Below are 7586 nucleotides of genomic sequence, written 5' to 3'. Positions count from 1 at the left end.
TTATCCTTTATGCATCTTATCTTTCTTTGATTGACGGTAGCATTTTAAGATGATCTCTCACTAAAATTATCAAGAAGTGTTCTCCCTGAGTATGCACCGCTGCGAAAGTTCTTCGTGCTGAGACACCATGTGATGATCGGGTGTGATAGGCTCTATGTTCAAATACAACGGGTGCAAAACAGTTGCACACGTGGAATACTCAGGTTAAACTTGACGAGCCTAGCATATAACAGATATGGCCTCGGAACACGAAGACCGAAAGGTCGAGCGTGAATCATATAGTAGATATGGTCAACATATTGATGTTCACCATTGAAACTACTCCATCTCATGTGACGAACGGACATGGTGTAGTTGATATGGATCACGTAATCACTTAGAGGATTAGAGGGATGTCTATCTAAGTGGGAGTTCTTAAGTAATATGATTAATTGAACTTAAATTTATCATGAACTTAGTCCTGGTAGTATTTTGCAAATTATGTTGTAGATCAATAGCTCGCGTTGTTGCCTTCATATGTTTATTTTGATATGTTCCTAGAGAAAATTGTGTTGAAAGATGTTAGTATCAATGATGCGGATTGGATCTGTGATCTGAGGTTTATCCCCATTGTTGCACAGAAGGATTATGTCCTTGATGCACCGCTAGGTGAAAAACCTATTGCAGGAGCAGATGCAGACGTTATGAACGTTTGGCTAGCTCAAAATGATGACTACTTGATAGTTTAGTGCACCGTGCTTAAACGACTTAGAATCGGGACTTCAAAGACGTTTTGAACGTCATGGACCATATGAGATGTTCCAGAAGTTGAAGTTAATATTTCCAGCAAATACCCGAGTTGAGAGATATGAAGTCTCCAACAATTTCTATAGCTAAAAGATGGAGGAGAATCGCTCAACTAGTGAGCATGTGCTCAGATTGTCTGGGTACTTCAATCGCTTGAATCAAGTGGGAGTTAATCTTCTAGATAAGATAGTGATTGACAGAATTCTCTAGTCACCATCACTAAGTTACTAGAACTTCATGATGAACTATAGTATGCAAGGGATGACGAAAACGATTCCTGAGCTCTTCGTGATGTTGAAATAGACGAAGGTAGAAATCAAGAAAGAGCATCAAGTGCTGATGATTGACAAGACCACTAGTTTCAAGAAAAGGGCAAAGGGAAAGAAAGGGAAACTTCAAGTAGAATGGCAAACAAGTTGTCACTCCCGTGAAGAAGACCAAAGCTGGACCAAAGCCTGAAACTGAGTGCTTACACTGCAAAGGAAATGGTCACTGGAAGCGGAAATGCCCTGAATATTTGGTGGATAAGAAGGATGGCAAAGTGAACAAGGGTATATTTGATATACAGGTTATTGATATGTGCCTTACTAGTGTTTATAGTAACCCCTGAGTATTTGATACTTGTTCACTTGCTAAGATTAGTAACTCGAAACAGGAGTTACACAATAAACAGAGACTAGTTGAAGGGGAAGTGATGATGAGTGTTGGAAGTAGTTCCAAGATTGATATGATCATCATCGCACATTCCCTATACGTTCGGGATTAGTGTTAAACCTAAATAAATGTTATTTGGCATTTGTGTTGAGCATGAATATGATTTGATCATGTTTATTGCAATACGGTTATTCATTTAAAGTCAAAGAATAATTGTTGTTCTATTTACATGAATAAAACCTTCAATGGTCATACACCCAATGAAAATAGTTTGTTGGATCTCGATCGTAGTGATACACATATTCATAATATTGATGCCAAAAGATGCAAAGTTAATAATGATAGTGCAACCTATTAGTGGCACTGCCGTTTAGGTCATATTGGTGTAAAGCGCATGAAGAAACTCCATGTTGATGGGATTTTGGAATCACTTGATTATGAATCACTTGCTGCTTGCGAACCATGCCTCATGGGCAAGATGACAAAAACTCCATTCTCCGGAACAATGGAACGAGCTACTGACTTATTGGAAATAATACATACTGATGTATGCAGACCAATAAGTATTAAGGCTCGTGGCGGGTATCATTATTTTCTGACCTTCACAAGATGATTTGAGCAGATATGGGGATATCTACTTGATGAAACATAAGTCTAAACTAGTTGAAAGGTTCAAAGAATTTTAGAGTGAAGTGGAGAATCATCGTAACAAGAAAATAAAGTTTCTGTGATTTGATCGCGGAGACAAATATTTGAGTTACGAGTTTGGTCTTCAATTAAAACAATGTGGAATAGTTTCACAAACTCACGCCACCTGGAACACCACAATGTAAAGGTGTGTCCGAACGTCGTAATCGTACTTTACTAGATATGGTGCGATCTATGATATCTCTTATCAGTTAACCACTATCGTTTTGGGGTTATGCATTAGAGACAGCTGCATTCACGTTTAATAGGGCACCATCTAAATCCGTTGAGACGACACCGTATGAACTATGGTTTAGCAGTAAACCTAAGCTGTCGTTTCTTAAAGTTTGGAGTTGCGATACTTATATGAAAAAGGTTTTCAACTTGATAAGCTCAAACCCAAATCGGAGAAGTGCGTCTTCATAGAATACCCAAAGGAAACTGTTGGGTACTCCTTCTATCACAGATCCAAAGGCAAAACATTTGTTACTAAGTCTGGATCCTTTCTAGAGAAGGAGTTTCTCTCAAAAGAGTGAGTGGGAGGAAAGTAGAGCTTGATAAGGTAATTTGTACCTTCTCCCGAATTGGAAAGTAGTTCATCACAGAAATCAGTTCCAGTGATTTCTACACCAATTAGTGAGAAAGCTAATGATGATGATCATGAAACTTCAGATCAAGTTACTACAGAACCTCGTAGGTCTTCCAGAGTATGGTCCGCACCAGAGTGGTACGGTAATCCTGTTCTGGAAGTCATGTTACTAGACCATGATAAACCTACGAACTATGAGGAAGCGATGATGAGCCCAGATTCCGCAAAATGGCTGGAGGCCATGAAATCTGAGATACGATCCATGTATGAGAACAAAGTGTGGACTTTGGTGAACTTGCCCGATGATCGGCAAGCCATAGAAAATAAATGGATCTTCAAGAGGAAGACGGACGTTGATAGTAGTGTTACTATCTATAAAGCTTGACTTGTCGCAAAAAAGGTTTTCGACAAGTTCAAGGTGTTGACTACAATGAGATTTTCTCAACTATAGCGATGCTTAAGTCTGTCCGAATCATGTTAGCAATTGCCACATTTATGAAATCTGGCAAATGGATGTCAAAACTGCATTCCTTAATGGTTTTCTTAAAGAAGAGTTGTATATGATGCAACCAGAAGGTTTTGTCAATCCTAAAGTTGCTAACAAAATGTGCAAGCTCCAGCAATCCATCTATGGACTGGTGCAAGCATCTCAGAGTTGGAATATACGCTTTGATAAGTTGATCAAAGCATATAGTATTATACAGACTTGCGGTGAAGCCTGTATTTACAAGAAAGTGAGTGGGAGCTCCGTAGCATTTCTGATACTATATGTAGATGGCATATTGTTGATCGAAAATGATATAGAATTTCTGGATAGCATAAAGCGATACTTGAATAAAAGTTTTTCAATGAAAGACCTCGGTGAAGCTGCTTACACATTGAGCATCAAGATCTATATAAGATAGATCAAGACGCTTGATAAGATTTTTCAATGAGTACATACCTTGATAAATTTTTGAAATAGTTCAAAATAGAACAGTCAAAGAAGGAGTTCTTGCCTGTGATGCAAAGGTGTGAAGTTGAGTAAGACTCAAGACCCGACCATGGCAGAAAATAGAAAGAGAATGAAAAGTCATTCCCTATGCCTTAGTCATAGGTTCTTTAAAGTATGCTATGCTGTGAACCAGACCTATTGTATACCTTGCTCTGAGTTTGACAAAGGAATACAATTTTGATCTAAGAGTAGATCACTGGACAGCGGTCAAGAATATCCTTAGTGAGGACTAAGGAGATGTTTCTCGATTATGGAGGTGATAAAAGAGCCCGTCGTAAAAAGTTACAACGATGCAAGCTTTTACACCAATCCAGATGACTCTAAGTCTCAATCTGGATACATATTGAAAGTGGGAGCAATTAGCTAGAGTAGCTCCATGCAGAGCATTGTGGACATAGAATATTTGCAAAATACATACGGCTCTGAATATGACAGATCCGTTGACTAAACTTCTCTCACAAGCAAAACATGATCATACCTTAGTACTCTTTGGGTGTTAATAACATAGCGATGTGAACTAGATTATTGACTCTAGTAAACCCTTTGGGTGTTGATCACATGACGATGTGAACTATGGGTATTAATCACATACAGATGTGAATATTGGTGTTAAATCACATGGCGATGTGAACTAGATTATTGACTCTAGTGCAAGTGGGAGACTGAAGGAAATATGCCCTAGAGGCAATAATAAAGTTATTATTTATTTCCTTATTTCATGATAAATGTTTATTATTCATGCTAGAATTGTATTAACCGGAAACATAATACATGTGTGAATACATAGACAAACACAGTGTCACTAGTATGCCTCTACTTGACTAGCTCGTTAATCAAAGATGGTTAAGTTTCCTAACCATAGACATGAGTTGTCATTTGATTAACGGGATCACATCATTAGAAGAATGATGTGATTGGCTTGACCCATTCTGTTAGCCTAGCACTTGATCATTTAGTATATTGCTATTGCTTTCTTCATGACTTATACATGTTCCTGTAACTATGAGATTATGCAACTCCCGTTTACTGGAGGAACACTTTGGGTGCTACCAAACGTCACAACGTAACTGGGTGATTATAAAGGAGTACTACAGGTGTCTCCGAAGGTACATGTTGGGTTGGCGTATTTCGAGATTAGGTTTTGTCACTCCGATTGTCGGAGAGGTATCTCTGGGCCCTCTCGGTAATACACATCACTTAAGCCTTGCAAGCATTACAACTAATGAGTTAGTTATGAGATGATGTATTACGGAACGAGTAAAGAGACTTGTCGGTAACGAGATTGAACTAGGTATTGAGATACCGACGATCGAATCTCAGGCAAGTAACATACCGATGACAAAGGGAATAACGTATGTTGTTATGCGGTTTGACCGATAAAGATCTTCATAGAATATGTGGGAGCCAATATGAGCATCCAGGTCCGGCTATTGGTTATTGACCGGAAACAGTTCTAGGTCATGTCTACATAGTTCTCGAACCCGTAGGGTCCGCATGCTTAACATTTCGTTGACGATATAGTATTATATGAGTTATGTATGTTGGTAATCGAATGTTGTTCAGAGTCCCGGATGAGATCATGGACATGACGAGGAACTCCGGAATGGTCCGGAGATAAAGTTTGATACATGGGATAATAGTGTTTGATCTCCGGAAGGGTTCCGGTATTCACCGGAAGGGGTTCCGGATGTTTCCCGAAATGTTTGGGTACGAGAACACGTTATTTGGGCCAAAGAGGAAAGCCCACAAGGTTTCTGGAAAGCGCAAAAGGAAGTTTTGCGGAGTCCAGGGGGCCAGACGCCAGGGTCCCTGGCATCTGGGTCCAGACGCCGGGAACCCTGGCGTCTGCCCTGGAGTCCGAGAAGGACTCTTGCCTTTCGGGTGAAACCGACTTTGTGGAGGCTTTTACTCCAAGTTTTGACCCCAAGGCTCAACATATAAATAGAGGGGCAGGGCTAGCACCAAAGACACATCAAGAAACACCAAGCCGTGTGCCGGTAACCCCGTCCCCTCTAGTTTATCCTCCGTCATAGTTTTCGTAGTGCTTAGGCGAAGCCCTACGGAGATTGTTCTTCGCCAACACCGTCACCACGCCGTCGTGCTGCCGGAACTCATCTACTACTTCGCCCGTCTTGCTGGATCGAGAAGGCGAGGACGTCATCGAGCTGAACGTGTGCAGAACTCGGAGGTGCCGTGCGTTCGGTACTTGGATCGGTCGGATTGTGAAGACGTACGACTACATCAACCGCGTTGATAAACGCTTCCGCTTAGCGATCTTCAAGGGTATGAAGATACACACCCCCTCTCGTTGCTATGCATCACCATGATCTTGTGTGTGCGTAGGATATTTTTTGAAATTACTACGTTCCCCAATAGCTGCATCTCCGACGAGGGGAAGGAGACGCCGGCGAGGCTGCATATCTAACCGCGGCGAGGGGGTGCCGTAGAGGAGGGGGAGGTGTATGGCCGCTGCCATGCCCATCGAGGGAGAGGGAGAGGGAGCGGCCGCGTGGGACGCCTTCCTCATTGGTGAGTGGGGGACGACATGAGAGAGACGCGTTCCGCGTGGTCCGGCCAATTTGGAGGAACCACCCGGTTCGGCATATAGGGGGAATATTCCTCTCCAGGGAACCAGTGTGTTTCGTTTCCTTTTTCAACTAAACACAGGAATCGCTCCCAGGTGCAGGTCCGACCCGTTACATTGCACTTCATTCCCTGAACCAAACACACCCATAGTATCCACTTTACCACAGTCCCATGACGAGCCTGATTCATCCATCAGGTCCGCAACTCTGTTCATGCCGTGGACGAACTCTTGTCCCAGCGGATTCAACTCCCCTCTCCTAGGAATCCAATTGTCATGGTGGATCATCACCTTTGAGCCATCACAAATTCTCCCTAAATGAGGCCATTCCGCAGCAAGTCTCTTCCGATTGAGGCCAACTAGTAGAAACGGGCGGATCGGAAGAAGTTTTTTACCGCATCCCTTAAAAAAAATTACAGTTCGGAGGTATATAAGGAGTCTGTTCGGGCTACTTTTTCTGCCTGAAACTGAAAACTGGCCGTTATTTTACAGTTCCGTGGGATATACGGGGCCTGATAGAGATGCTCTAAGGGCCTCTCTGGTCATAGGATTGGAGAACTGCATGAACTAAATAATATCTCACATGTTGTTGTGAAAATTGGTTGCAATATATTATTTTTATAAGATTTGGTTGTGTGAAATTTGAGGATGAGACTAAAGACAAAATACATTTGATGTATTATTGTATTTGATTAGTATACAGCTGTAAAATATTTATTGAACATAGAAGCTGTATTTTTCATGCATGTTGAGAGAAAAAAATAGTGGGGCTGACGAAGTGCGATGTGTCATGTTGAGAGAAATAGTATAAATAAAATTTTCCTTGGATGTTTTGAGAGAAATAAAAATAGTGGTGTGGATGAGATGACATGTGTGCATGTTGAGATAAATAGAAGTAGTGGGATCATCTACTTAAGCATTTAAATTTTGGATGATGGAGTGGTCGATAACATATGAAAGATAAGTGAAATCTAACAAGAGGTTTGAGTGGAGGGAATTGTTCCTCCAAAATAGACTGCATATGAATCATAAGGAAAACTTCGCAAGGAGATGCAAGCAACGACGGGTGTAGTACAACCGTCAACGATGGAGTTACAACGTGGATGTCGGTGTTGCAAGCAGTGATGACGGAGTTGCAACCGTCGATGATCGTGTTGCACACAAGTTTGCAAGACGAGCAAGGTCATTGATGCCATGAGCGATGCTACGAGGTTGTTTGACGACGAACCATCCATGTTGCGAGGTGCTGGGGCAATGAGCTGGCAATGTTATGACCAACTTAGGGAATGACA

Source organism: Triticum dicoccoides, chromosome 6B, assembly GCF_002162155.2.
Source record: "Triticum dicoccoides isolate Atlit2015 ecotype Zavitan chromosome 6B, WEW_v2.0, whole genome shotgun sequence".
Lineage (NCBI taxonomy): Eukaryota > Viridiplantae > Streptophyta > Magnoliopsida > Poales > Poaceae > Triticum > Triticum dicoccoides.
The sequence above is the reverse complement of the archived record's forward strand: the minus strand, read 5'-3'. Positions refer to the sequence as shown.